We start from the raw sequence: 14716 nt of genomic DNA, 5'->3' as shown, positions 1-14716 counted from the left end.
GTATAATGATTGTTTAAAGTTGTGGCTGCAAGAGGGGAACACATGGCAAAATGGCGCGCTGCAAAATAGCGCATGCGCACCGTCTTCGCCTTATGTGGCCGCAGGTGAAAGTACAGCCGATACCAAAAATAAAAAAATCGTAATAAGTAACTTACACACTGTTTTAAGTCCCCTCAAGGAAAATGTTATTGAATAAAATGGTGATGAACCTACTGTAATTTCAGCGGTTGCACATGCTGTTAATATATTAGATGTTTCACAGAGAGGAAAGGCAGCAATCCAACCAGCAGGGCCAGCAGCTGAAATTGGTGAGACTAGTGGAGAGCGTACTAGGAGAGGTAACACCCATAGCACCGAAATAATTAGTAATCCTGAACAAAATTATGTGGTAGGTGTACTTCCTGTCCATACAACTGCAGTTCCCATTGGGAAACCGGACAAAGATGCTATAGTCCCCATAAGGAATGTAGAAATGCATTGTCCATGGACTGGAGCAGAATTACATTCAATTATGTCAGATTTTCCAGACCCTAGGAAACAGTTAGCCAAATGTCAGAAATGTATTAAAGATTTAGGAAATGCTCATGAGCCAACTAATAAGGATTGGCAAATGGTGTTAGGTGCCTGTCTCCCTTCCAATACTGATGTACAAAAGTTTATTAAGGATTGTGTATTGGAAGAGGATGAATCCTTAATGGATGAGGATAACCAGGTAAAAATAGAAAGTATAATAAAACAATTGGCTAAATATTTCCCAGTGGTAGTTAACTGGAGTAAAATCTTCACTATTAAACAAAAGGATAGTGAATTGGCATCAGATTATTTTGCCCAAGCGCTTCTAGCAATAACCTGGTACACTGATAGCAGATATTAAAAATGATGTACACCACAGGGAAGTAGCTGTTACGTTACTTATGGGTGGTCTCAAAGACAATCTAAAAACTAGAGTGCAAACCTCTCTACCTAACTGGAGGGGAACTACTGTAGCTGCACTTAGAGAATCTGCCATAAAATATGATAAGAACATTAACAGGAAGAAAGAGGCACAGAGTAAGAAGTTAATGGCAGCAAGCATTCAGGCTCTACAGGAAGCATATAAAACGGACACAAACTTACAATACACATAAACCATGATAAATAAGTATAATATTTTGGCTTTACCATTGCAGGAATTAGTTTCACCCTCAAAGCCCTACCATGTCATACACACTGAGGAAACAGAGCAGGCTTTCCATAACCTTAAGGATAGTCTGACAAGAGCACCTGCCCTGTGAATACCAGATTATGACAAACCCTTTGAGTTATTTTGCACGGAAGCTGATGGCTGCGCAGCAGGTGTCCTCACACAAAAACATGGTGACGCTAGCAGACCTGTAGCGTACTACAGTGCACAACTGGACACTGTAGCAAGATCACTCCCAACGTGTTTAAGAAGTGTAGCTGCAACTGCTCTTCTGGTAAATAAGAGCAAGGATGTAGTATTAGGGCATGATACAACTGTCTATAAACTGCAGTATCTGCCTTGTTGAATTCTTCCCAAACCAGACATGTCTCGTCAGCAAGGTTACCATATGTGCCTCGAGATGCAAGGGTGGAGAAAGGTGAGTCTCTGGTTGAAGGTGAGTTTTGCAGGTATACTGACACACATGATTGTATGGAGTATCTGAATCAGACCTTTACTGCAAGTGACGTTTTACACGGATGGGAGTTGTCATAGACAAACTGACACAGGAGAATTATGCACAGGATTATGCTGTTGTAAATGATGAGGAACACTCTTTTTATACCATGAAACTCCACCCACACACAAGCACATACATGCACAAAAAAAATATATATTTTTTTCTCTGATAGATTGCTCTCCACAATTTATCTCTAGACCATGAGTTGGGCTGGAAGTGCAGGTGAATAATTAAAATTCCCTTAAAATAAACATACAGTATATCATATATTCCCCCCATACACACACACATGCACACTTCACACACATACATTCATGGTATATCACTCCATCTTTTATTCTGTTTAATAAATCCATATCTGCAGTGAAACTCATGGACGAAAGTTACCAAAGGCAGTAGCTGTCGTCAAATACAAAGCCCACACATGTGAAGAAGACCTGGTGTCAATGGGCAATAACATCAGATGAAGCTGCCAAATGGGCAGCAGAGTGATACTGATAAAGTGATGGTCTTCCAGATAATAGACACGCAGAAATTAATTGAGCTGCAAAATTTGTGTTCCCTACAGGAAAAGGCAGTCTGGAGATCGAAGGGATGTGTTCAGGAGTCCTCCGGACTCTGGAGAGATGGACAAGGTAGGCCTGTTGCTCCCAAGGCATATTACCCAAGCTTGGCTGAGGCAGCGCATGGTCTGACTCACCTGGGAAAAGAAGGTATGTGCAAGTTGGTCTGAGCATATTGGTGTGCACCAGGCTTTTCTTCTCAAGTTGGAAAGATAGCAATGTCCTGTCTGACTTGTTTGGGGAAAAATGTCGGGAGGACATTCCCTACCGAGCCATCCCATATCCCTCTGACAGACAGTCCTTTTCAGGTAATACAAATTGACTTCATCTGATTACCACCTTGCAGAAATCTCAAGTATGTATTAGTTACTTTGTACCGATGTATTTTCTAATTGGGTAGAGGCATATCCAGCTGCCACTAATACTGCTGTGTCTACTACTAAAAAGATTGTTCAGGAATTTGTATGCAGATACGGTATCCCTAGAATCATAGAGAGTGATAGGGGTACTCATTTCACTGGTGATGTTTTCCAGAACATGTGTAAGCTTACGGGTATCAATAGTAGACTTCACACCCCCTACCGACCAGAAGCCAGTGCGAAGGTGGAGAGAGTGAATGGTACTATTAAGAATAAACTAAGTATGATCATGGCTGAAACTGGATTAGGATGGCCAGAAGCCTTACTGCTCATCCTCCATAGCATCAGAACCACTCCTAGATCTCCTCTTAATCTGTCCCCCTTTGAGATACTATTTGGGAGACAACCTCATTTGATTGTAAGTCCATAGGATGATTTGAAGAGTAATAATGAGGTTACTGTGAGATATCTTATACAAATGAGTAAACAGCTGAAACAGCAGCAACAGAAATTGAAAATGTTGTCACATGATATGCCAGAAACAAACTGTCATGAGAATATGTTATGATCTGAAATTTCTTACGCTCAGGTTGTTTGACAGACTGGTGGGAAGGTCCGTATCAGGTGTTTTTATTACAAGTACCACATCGTTAAAGGTAATGGAAAGAGATACCTGGGTCAATTCCACTCACTGCAGAAAGGTCAACTATCCGAAGGAGGTACAAGGCGGAGTCAAGACAGATAACGTGGACCTGTCAATTGCAAGCCTGTTTCGGGAGAGCTAGAGACTGCAGTGGAACATCTGAGCTATATAAATTTTGCAGACCACTATTCCAGCAATGGAGTGGCGGGCTGGGTTTGTGTTTTTGCTTCCTTCCAGGGTTCTCATCATCCTCATTTGTTTTGGGATTTCCTGTTTCTGTGATGGAGGACAGATGACGGAGAGAGAGGCCGACAGTTATGTCGATGGAGTGGGGTCGGGACACAGAGCGATAAAACAATCAGGGCGGTATATGGTCAAATTCAGTACAGGAATTGTTAAGAGATCTGTTAGCCATGTAACTCGGAGACAGTGTGATGGGTTATTGTCTGATGAATATTGTACTTGCGAATACTGCGAGTCCCTGATTGTTGAGAAATGCATCCAACGATGCCAGTCCAAGAATAACCTGTATGTGGGCGGGCATCCTTTTGAGGATTACCATTCCTTAGTGGGTAAGGTCTTAAACCAGACTGAATGTTGGATGTGCTCATAAGTACCTCAAGGACATAGTAATTCAGGATTAGTGCCATACCCATTAAAATTAGCTGAGGTACTCGAATTACATGGGGGAAGAACGGTGGACAAGAAATTTAATATATCTAGATCCCCTAGTCTTAAGCTCTACAAGTACCATGTAGATAGATCCCTGGTATGCTTAAATGTCACAAATTTCGGAAAACCAGGAAATTGGGAGGTGATCGGGAACAATCAGACAATGAATTTTTCACACCGAGCAGATAATGAGCCTATCAATTCTGAACTTGTATGCAGTATTATTGCAAGTGGGAGAGACTTCCGGTATCGGTACACATGTAGTTACATAAAATTAATGGTTGGCAGAGTAGCATTAGGATACTGTGCAAATGTTATACAGCCAGAAACATGTACCAGTCAAATCAGAGAAATAGGGACAGGATCCTTTGTTAGAATAATGTGTTCTATGATAATGATGCATTCTATTCCTTACATTCTCCCAGATGATGTGTATTTTATATGTGGAAGGAAAGCGTACAAGTGGCTCTCTCCGAGTTCTGAAGGTTTATGTTATCTTGGAAAGGTGGTACCAGAAATTATGACCCTTACACATGATGAAATGATAGGTATCCATAACACCGCACCACCCCCATACATACACACACAGTATGAACATTGTGACAAAAGAAATATGATTCCTGGTGAAGAACATATAGCCACACAGTTGATTAGTGAAACAACTGGCTTCCAAATTTTGGTAGCATTAGATCCCGCCAGGATCACTTGGGGAACTTTAAATTTTAGATATATCCAAGACCTGGCTAAATTAATAGACAATATCATCAAGATGTATGATGACACTTTCAAGTATACTGGTAAGTTGCTACAGGCTTATAAACAGGAATTGGTACAACATAGGTTACTGTTAAACTACCTGACAGCTGTTACTGGTGGGTATTGTGTGACTTTGGCCACCCAATTTGGTGTCAAGTGTTGCACGTACATCACCAATAATACTAATGACCCCAAAAAGGTGATAGACCGGAAAATGGATGAAATCCTACAACTGAAGTGGGAGTTTCGGAAGAATCATAATATTTCGCTATATGAGACAGAGGTAAAGGTAGAGAAATGGTTCTCTTGGTTAAACCTGTAAAATGGTTTGCTGGTCTGGGAGAGTAAGTACAGGAGATGGTAGCTAGTGTAGGTAAGCTTCTTATTCTTATACTTGTTGTCATCTTAGTAATTGGCTTATGTGTCAGATGTGTTCTTACTGTGGTAAAAAGTGGAAAATGGAACATCAGGGTAAATCGTGAAAATGAAATTTTGATGGTGGTGAGTGGTGATGGCATAGATACTAAGGTTAATGAAGAACTGTATTACAACCCTGAAATTGAATGTGCCATCATATCATAATATGTCAATAGGCCAAGTCATGTATAATAATAATTATTGTAAATTTTCCATTAAACATCCTAGATAATGTAGTCTTAGGTCCCCCAAATTTCCTTTTATAGGTTTGATGAGGTCCCACATATTACCAATTGTCCCCTGTAGATCCGCTGAGTGCATATAAGGGTTGTTTTACCCTCTCTTGAAATGCATTAGTGACGGTTCCATGACCAAATTGTGTCACCACGCCTAGAACATTGAATAATACATTATTATGCATGACTAGAAAGATTAAGATTAGAAGGTGATAGTTTTAAGTTAGCTATCAAAGGATTGACTGTCGAAGTAAAATAATTGAATATGATCACTCACAAATTATTATATGATGATCTGGTCATCTATGGTCTGATGCGTTTCCACGACACTACTTTGTGTCGCACAATCTGATGCGCTAACTGCAAATCCACAACACACACATACACTGATACACATATAAATGTATATATGCTTATATACACGGATGCTCATACGCACATAGTCACACATGGACACTCATTATATGTGTATAGTTGCTATTTTAACACACAGACGCACATATGCAAACGCATATGTGCAAGATGGTTCCCACACATTATAGTTCATAACCAAGTGTTATTAAAGGTATTTTTACACTAACAATTATGATGTAATATGTACTTAAATGAGATCTAAGGTTTAGAACATAGTGGACATGTCATGTTTGGTATCATACTAAATCCCTGTTTATTTGCTGACTCCCGTTCCTATCGGCAAAGGAGTCGCATCTTGCGTCCGCTAGTTATGGATGATAGGGATTTATTGCATAGAATGTTATTATCAGTATGCAGTGTTGTAGCTAGTATTAATCAGTTGTTCAGCGGGAAAACTACACAAAGAGACTGTTGGAGAACCGGGACATGCCCATGATGACACCGTATGAAACAACCAATGACAAGAAAATCCAGAAGCAAGAACCAATGGAAACCTGTAAACTAGTTCCTTTGTTAATGTAGAACACTGTAAGGTATATAAACTGCGTCCCGATCCCAGTGTTCAGACATCCTCTTTGATGATCACAGACTTCTGGATTGATGACTGTATACTGGGACCAGTGCCCATGCATATGTATCGGCTTGTACTATTATTGATTGCTTTTTACTCTAGTTGTTGAATCTTTCACCGTGTTACTTTTTCTTTACATAAATAAGTTTTTGTGCTTTGGAACCTCATGATTGGACTGGAAAGCAATTCTTTCTTAAGCGACTTGCAGCGCTAATAGAGACTAGCGATTATTACATCAATAATCACCATAAAAGGGATAATATAGCTTCTATGTATACTCAATAACCTACATTAATGTGAACTAAGAATATCAGAAAAAAAACTCAATGTAATAATAATCATTAATTTATTGTCATGATGAACTATACCATCAGTATAGTATAGTACAGTATCATTAGCTAACCTTAAATCATTTATGAATACAATAAATTTAGCAGCTCCTCCTGTAGAACCTTGACAGCTGAGGAATGGAAATCATAATAGAGAAGAATAGAACAGGAAGGCGCTCATAAGGCCGAATTCAATTTAAGGCAAAAAGTCTGAGGTAGGACTTTTCGCCGTCATCGCAGGTTTTCCTGGGGATAAAGTATCGGGCGCGTGCACGCATATCCCCGTATTCAAGAAGGAATCGGCAAAAACGGGACCCATCGGAAAGGTAAGTATTGAAAAGTCCTGTCACTTTTGGGGAAATCAGCCTGTCACCTCCCAAAAGATGGTCTGACATGAGGGATCACTATGGGTACCCCCAATTTGGCCTGCTAAAGGTATTAGGGGTCCTTAAACTGTCCCGACAGGTGCTTTTATGCTTCTTTAAAGAAGTGGTAAAGAATAGCATTTAGCTTCATTTTTTTTTAAAAAACAACTAGTCCCATCAAATTTGGGGCACATGAAAATGGGTGCAAGCATATTTTTAAGTTCCTAAAGCGTACTTTAAAAATTCATTAAAAATCCACTTGCCGCAATCACCCGCCTTCTAAAAAACACCTTCCGCATACTTGGGAACCCCTCCAGAGTCGATTTCGCTAGTTTAGAAGTTTGTCCCCCAAATTTTTTAGAATCAACCCCAAAATAAAAAGTACCTTTTTTGGGGTGTCCTGAGGAAATTTTATTTAATTTTTTGACACAGAAAAACTTTAGGGGACATTCCAAGGGTTGCAGGGTACTTTTTTTTAAGTCTGCACCCCAAAACCCCAATTTTTTCGCCACCTATTCAGTGGTAAAAACTTATCCCCGCTTTATAACAAAGACTATTCGCACCTGCTTGATATTGAATATAGGGATAAGTGAAAATGGCGAAAATGACGTAATCAGCGATAAATTATCACCGATAACCCGTTTTCACAGCCTAATTAAATTCAGCCCATAGTGTAGTAAGTAACATGCTCTATTGCATCTGACAATCATCCTTTGTTACATCTGGCCTGACCACATTTTTGTCTGCACACCCTGACCCCCCATCATCCCCTTACCTAACCCAATGTGTAGTGTCTGCTGTCCTAGATCCTGCTTTGCTATGTAAATGCTATTTTTTATAACTGCTTCTTTCTTATGTAACCTGACTGGGGAAGTGTAAGAAGAGTTGGCAAAAACGGCAAATGGAAATTGTGTGATGATTTGACGCAACCAAACTTGTTCCGTTATCTGACTCCAACATTGATACTTGGCTAGAGGCTACTCAACCCTTTACAGCATATCCTCAATAGTTAGATGGCACTGGATATATAGCTTTCCTCTGCCCTCTTGGATGTCGACTGGGGGCATGAGGCTAACCTGGAAGACATATTCACCCACATCTGCTCCCTGCCAATTAAACAAGACCTCCCTTCTAAACAAGGTTTTCTTGAGTTGGAGAGAAGTCTTAAAAAAATTGTGAAAACAGAGATAACCACATGGCAAGTGGACATTTCCGAAGTCACCCACCGCCTGACTGATGAGGAGAAACAGACTGAGATTACAGTGGATTTTCAGGTAAAACTCCATGATACTGTTTCTCTATATGGCCAAATACTTAAAGCTGAGATATGTGGTTTGGAAGATCTTAATAATAGAGGGTTTTGCACCAATCTCCATATTAGGGATGTCCCTGATGATGTCCAAGGTCCAGGTCCAATCCCAATAATGTTATCCTGTTCCAACCAGTGCGAAGAAAGAAGCAAAACCCATCCTCACAACCAGTGCCATAGCTAGCCGTCCCGGCGCCTGGTTCAGGCCACGCCCCCTCCTTATAATGCCATGTGGTAGAGGCATGGCCTGCATCCGGCACCAAGAGCGGGTGGTTACAGCAATGCCCGGAGCATCCTCAGTTGTGACTGTAGAGTCCTAAAGATGCTCCAGGTGGCACTGCTGCAGAGATTCTGGCAGCAGGGTGCCGTTAAAGGCACCATGCTAGCCAGATGCAGGAGCTGTGGGTGAGTGGTGGTGCCACCCACAGAGCGTTGCACTCTGTGCTACTGCACCGCTTGCACACCCCTAGTTATGGCCCTGCTCACAACATCCAGAGAAGTCAAATATTACATCCTGAATGATGCCTGTGGGTGCCTGTTTCTTCCTTACAGTCTTCTAAGTGGCAAATGTTTTTTTTTCTTTGAAGGGGGCGTGGCCACGCCTTCCGCGATTAGGCCATGCCCCCTACCCACCCCCAGTCCGGCTCGATCCGCTGCAGCATGCAGATGAGGGTCATTCAGTGTGTATGAACGACCATCATCTGCAGATATATCTGCAGATCAATTGATTTGCAGAGATATCGCAAAGTGTGTACCCACCTTTACTCTGGACTCTCCTAGATGGCCCTCTATACATTATATCTGACCTCTTTATCAACGGTGTATAATCTCCTATCAGTATATTTATTGATGTCTTTTAGCCCTGATTTTTTGTCTAATTGGTTTGAGTTTTTGTTTCATTTCATATTTATATAACATTTCTATTTCTTCTTCCATTCCAGGTTTCTAACATGTCTTTGCAGATTCTTATAAGGTTTCTACTTTACTGAATGCAATCACTTATAATATTTTCCTTCTACAGGTTTTATTAAGGTGGTTGCAATTTGAATCTCCTGAGAGTTTCCCCTTACTGAGATCTCTCATTGCATTTTTGAAGAAGGTGTCAGGTCTCTAAATTAATTTTTTTAACCTTTTACTCCCCAAATCAGTGTAAACCACAGTTCCTGTCAAGAATGCTACAGCTTCTTGAACCATTGAGAGAGGTCCTTAGTTACTGGCGGTGACAATTACATTTTGGATCCTGCTATTCCTTGTTCTTTAATCGCCTCCCAGTTTCCGGTGCATTGTCATTGTAGAGTAGTAATGGGGAACCTCAGGCCTGAGGGCCATATAATGCCCTCGGAATCATTTGGTCTGGCCCTCAGAGCTTTTTTCTGCTAGCCTAATCTGGCTAGCAGGGTGTCTAGAATGGCACCCTGCAGCCAGAATCTATGCAGCAGTGCCGCCTGGAGCGTCCTTAGGATGCTTCAGACGGTCACACCACTTCCCTTACAGCTCCCCGGAGCATCCTCAGGATGCTCCAGGCATTGCTGTAATCACTGGCGATTGTGGTCCCGTCCCCGTGTGACATCACACAGAGGGGGCATGGCCTGCACTGGGCCCGCAAATAATGTTATATATTTCAAAATGACCCTCGGCAGAAAAAGGGTTCATCACCCCTGTTGTTGAGTGTGCCACCTACAGGTATGTCCTCTTGCATCTTTGCCGCTTGCACGGCAAATTGCGCCACACTTGGCGTGAGTCACACACCTGCGAACGGGTATGCGTGCAGCATTTGCACCCGAGACTCCATGGGATTGCCTGGTGCGAACGCAGCACACGGCTAATCGCATGGCGCAATGCATGCACACGTTTGCAGCACGAGCAGCAAAGAAGCAAGAGGACACATCTGTATTTCATGGTCAGCAGCTGGTCAATGTTTGAAAAATACACCATCCCCAGGTAAGGGATTACACATATTACTCCACCTCTCTCCACATCTTTCAGGATAAATTATTTCCAAGTAGAACAGATTCATCTACATTTATACTCAGTTAATGCAATTGGTCAAATCACATATTATGACCATGCTCAGATCCAGATTTTATTACAGTTATATTCTGTACCTCCCTGGTGGTTCAAGGAACTTCTTTTGAATGATCCAGTCCTTAAGACTGAACTGGTATCTGCTCTATCTGAACATTTAGCCTTGAATGCTGGTGGACTCAAATGGAGTGCGATCCTTTGCAGACCTCCAACGCATTCTTAACCCCCTTAAGATCCTCCTAGACATTTGATCTCAGAACTGTACCAGCTCTGTTTGTATGATTAGTCCTATTTACTTCCCACATGCACTCTGACATGGAATACAGAACTACTGTATATATCTACGAGCTAACTGAGGACCAGTGCTGTCCATTTTCCAGTACACCCAGGCAATCTCTTCTTCTGTACTTGTGTTGGCAACACAATACAATATACTGTCTATATGGTACAGCTGCCATACTCTGCTTATACATATGTTTCTGAATATTCCTGATCTTTGTTGATCTATTATGTTTAAGGTTTAAGAATGACCTAACAATTGTGTCAGTGCAGGCTCTCAGTACAGTTGTTTGTGTTGGTAAATACTAAAATCACAATGCACGTGAAGAGTATAGAAAACGTATTGTGGGTGGGCGCTACAGTTTTAAATGTGCTACAATGAAACACTGAATGTAGAAATTGTTGCAGGTTATATATGTGCAGCTTCCATGGTAAGATAATATAAATTGTTATGAAAAGGGTCTTCTTTTGGGTGTATCTCTAATTAACCTAAATAGTTCACCGTTTGAAGGAAAATAACAAATATAGCGCCTGATTCACTATGGATCACAACTGCAAATTAAAATGCTAATACTTCCACTGCGATAGTATGCAAATTCATTGAGGTCGCTATGCAGCCGCAGTTCAACATAAGGACGCCTACTTTACCTCACACACATCTGTAATATTTAGCAAGACTGCAAAGCCATCAGTACAATGGAGTACCATCGCAGCCTCACGCACACTTGCACAGGGTCAGACCTTACTCAGGATTGCTAACCTCAGCGCACGCTATCAGTCCTTAGGCTGCATATGGCATCGCAGTGGATAACTTATGCAACGGCGTTGAAACGCACTGGCATGCCAACATTTTGCACATCACCTCCCCGTCACCACCCACAAATGGCACTTTCTGTCAATCACTCTGCGGTGGGTCTACATATTCACTGCAGTCCTGATCGCAGCGGCCGGTTTGTGCATGTGCGCTCCGAAGCATACGCATGCGCAGTACGCAAAAAAATGGCCGATTGCGTGCGTATTAGCAGTTCTGTTCCTTGCTGAATCAGGTCCATAGTGCAGAGAGTACAAAATGATAATTAGATGGACTCCCTGGACTTAGTTAGGGTGCCCACACACATAGCGATGTACTCACGATCCGGCGATGTGTCCAATTTCACTTGAAACTCTACCCAGCAGCTCGGAACACGATATGCACACGATTTGCACATGATATGCTGTCCAATCTTCATCCGATCTCCTGCAACCAGAGTTTTTAACAGTGCATTTGTGTCTAGATTGTCAGATCTGCAGTACAGCACGGCAGATCTGAAGATGCGATGTGCAACCTGCGGGGGCGCGCATCACATCGCGATCGTGAGTGGGGACTCACGATTTGGGCATTTTTTTACCCGATCTGTCGTTCCAATGTGTTGGAATTGGCCAGATCGGGAAAAAAATCGCTATGTGAGTGGGCACCTTTAGACTTTGACTTTTATAGGAACTTTTATTCAATCAAAGCTTTTAATCTTTATGTGTAGGAAAATGTAATACAGTACAAAGGCCCAGATTTATCAACGAGTGATATTCTTGTTATCACTCATTATGAATCCTAACTGATGCTCCAACCAATCAGCTCCTAACTGTCATTTTTCAAACACATGACAGTTAGGAGCTGATTGGCTAGAGCACCATTTAAGATTAGTAACGAGTGATAATAGGAAAATCACTTGTTAAATCTGGACCATAGTGTAGTATAAAGGATTTTGATGTATATAAAGTAAAAATTTCACCTTGCCTACAGTGCCCCCATTGCCCAACCTCCCGTCCTTCATTTTTATGGTTTATTATTGTGATACATTTAATACTCAGTACTCTTCAATTGCAAAATACTCTCTTTACTGGTAGGATTTTTTTTTGTTCAAGGGAACATCATAGTTTCTGCAGTAATTCTGGGATACGTTAAGGCTATCTCCACTGGACTTTTCCATTCAGCCGCTGCAACATACTTATAACCAGCTCACTCACCTTGGTTTTGATTGCGCAGCCGCTGGTGTTGCTGTCCGGGTCTTCCGTCGGTCACTGTGCCGGGCGGGGGCCTGAGAGCGAGGAGGTGACAGCATGGAGTCATTGACGGGCTGTTCTATGCCGGAGGATGACCGTGCTTTGTTGGTGTTTATTCTGCTGGCACAGTGTGTGGAATCATCAGCAGGCTTCTAATTACTGGAGGCTCACCATGCTTTAATTATTATCCACTCCAATACTACAGGAGGTGCATTGCACCAGATTACTAACCAAGGGTTAATTGCAAGTCAGGATTTCTGGAAATCTATGCTATTCCACCATAAGGGAGTGGTGAGTGATATTACTGCTCAGTTCCATTTGTCGGATAATAACCCCCTGGATATGGGGACAAGCTACTAATACACCAATACATACATGGTGTGTATATATACATCTTTTTACTGAGAAAAGTTATGTACTCATATTTTGATCAACAGGACATCTCTTTATTGTTCATGAGTCATTTTTCAGAAACTTTATCAGTTGGGACAATTTTTTGGATGCTTATTTCAATTTATCATTCAGTGCACTGATTGTTACATTTTTGTCAGTTGATTTAACAGTGTATCTATTATCCTGAGAACTGCAGTTCTATTTTGTTTATGTTATTTTAATGTATTATGTTGCTAATAAACTGTGATTAACAGCCTCTAAGGAGTATTTTAATAGTGGTTATAAGCGCCGCAGACATATATTTTTTGTCCATTTGTCTTTCTTAAGGGGTTCTGGCAGTATCCCTTTTGTTGTCTGCTGCTATTAATCCACTTATTATCCCTGGTTAAAGGGCGCACCACTTTTTACCTTTTTACAAAAGATGATCCTGCAAAGAGCAAATTACAGTAAATGCAACCTGATAATCAAAGTGACACATGTGTGACTAATAATAATTACTACTCTCAGGAATTTCTCTCAATTAATACAGGTAATTTGCAACTACTGTTCCCATCAGATGCTGCTACCTTGAGTGCAATCGGACAGCTTTGAAAAATTGTTTTAGGTAATTTGCAACTATTTGTATATTAGCAGCCATTGCTATAACTGAAGTTTGGAATTTATTGTGAATCTGTGATGGTCTACTCCCCTCTCACCATTTGTTTATCGTACACACTAGATGATATTTTGAACAATAATGATATTGTTATTGTTCAAGTGTTCAAAATATCGGCAAGTGTGTTTGCGAAAAACAACCAGTGATGCGCGCTCCCACTGGTCATTTACAATAACCCCAGTCGGCTATACATGCAGCCTAATCTGGGGTTATCGTGAGTTGAATGCAGCATGGCTCCTCTCCCCTCCCCCCCGCCGCCATTGTCCATTGCGGGCCAGCATCGGCATGTGTGTATATACTTGCCAATGCCGGCACCCCCACCGTGCCCGCTGAGTACGTTATAGCCACATACACACATCGTGTAGTGTGTATGCGGCTTTAGACTTTATTGCATCTCAATCTAGTGTGTGTTGAGTACTGGGAGATGGTTCCCAATCAGTGAGCTATAGACACATGTATGTACATATACTTATTAGTGACTATGAAGGCTGCATAGATGTAGGCTGCTATAGTCAGTGTTAGATTCAAAGTGTTATAGTAAGTGTAATTACAATTTGATAACTAAGACGGAGTTACGCCGGAGTTAAGGTGAAGGAGAACATCCTGAAATCCAAAACTCCTTCTGAAGGAAATCATAATACATACCTATGTGAAATAACTAATTCTCCATCACTAACACCTGCTGTATGTACTGTGGCCCTGATTCAGAGCCGGACGCTATTTGCGGTCGTTCATTCAGAAAAAGGGGGTGGCTGTTCAAATGAACCGTTCGCTCCTTGCGGTCTGTTCACGCCTCCATGTCTGAACGAGCGAACAAAACATGCGAACGTTTATTTGAAAAATACGCCCCCTGGCCACTCGCACCATACGTCATGTCCGCTATTTATTAGATTAATCGAGTACATCGAACAGCGTATGAACTGCTCGCTATTCTTGTGGCTGGTTTTTCCTACCGCTATATTGCGAGCAGTTCTGACTATAAAACAACCAAGTGACGTGGTCAATGAC

The 14716-nt window shown here is 41.5% G+C and overlaps 1 pseudogene; it reads left to right on the top strand.

The window, feature by feature from the left end:
* The first annotated feature begins 3617 nt into the window (after nt 1-3617).
* LOC148535440 (uncharacterized) lies at nt 3618-4997 on the top strand (annotated as a pseudogene).
* Nucleotides 4998-14716: the final 9719 nt, after the last annotated feature.

Source organism: Taudactylus pleione, unplaced genomic scaffold (genome assembly GCF_031769625.1).
Source record: "Taudactylus pleione unplaced genomic scaffold, aTauple2 ptg000051l, whole genome shotgun sequence".
Taxonomy (NCBI): Eukaryota; Metazoa; Chordata; class Amphibia; order Anura; family Myobatrachidae; genus Taudactylus; species Taudactylus pleione.
Note: the sequence above shows the minus strand (reverse complement) of the source record. Positions and strands in the feature narration are given on the sequence as shown.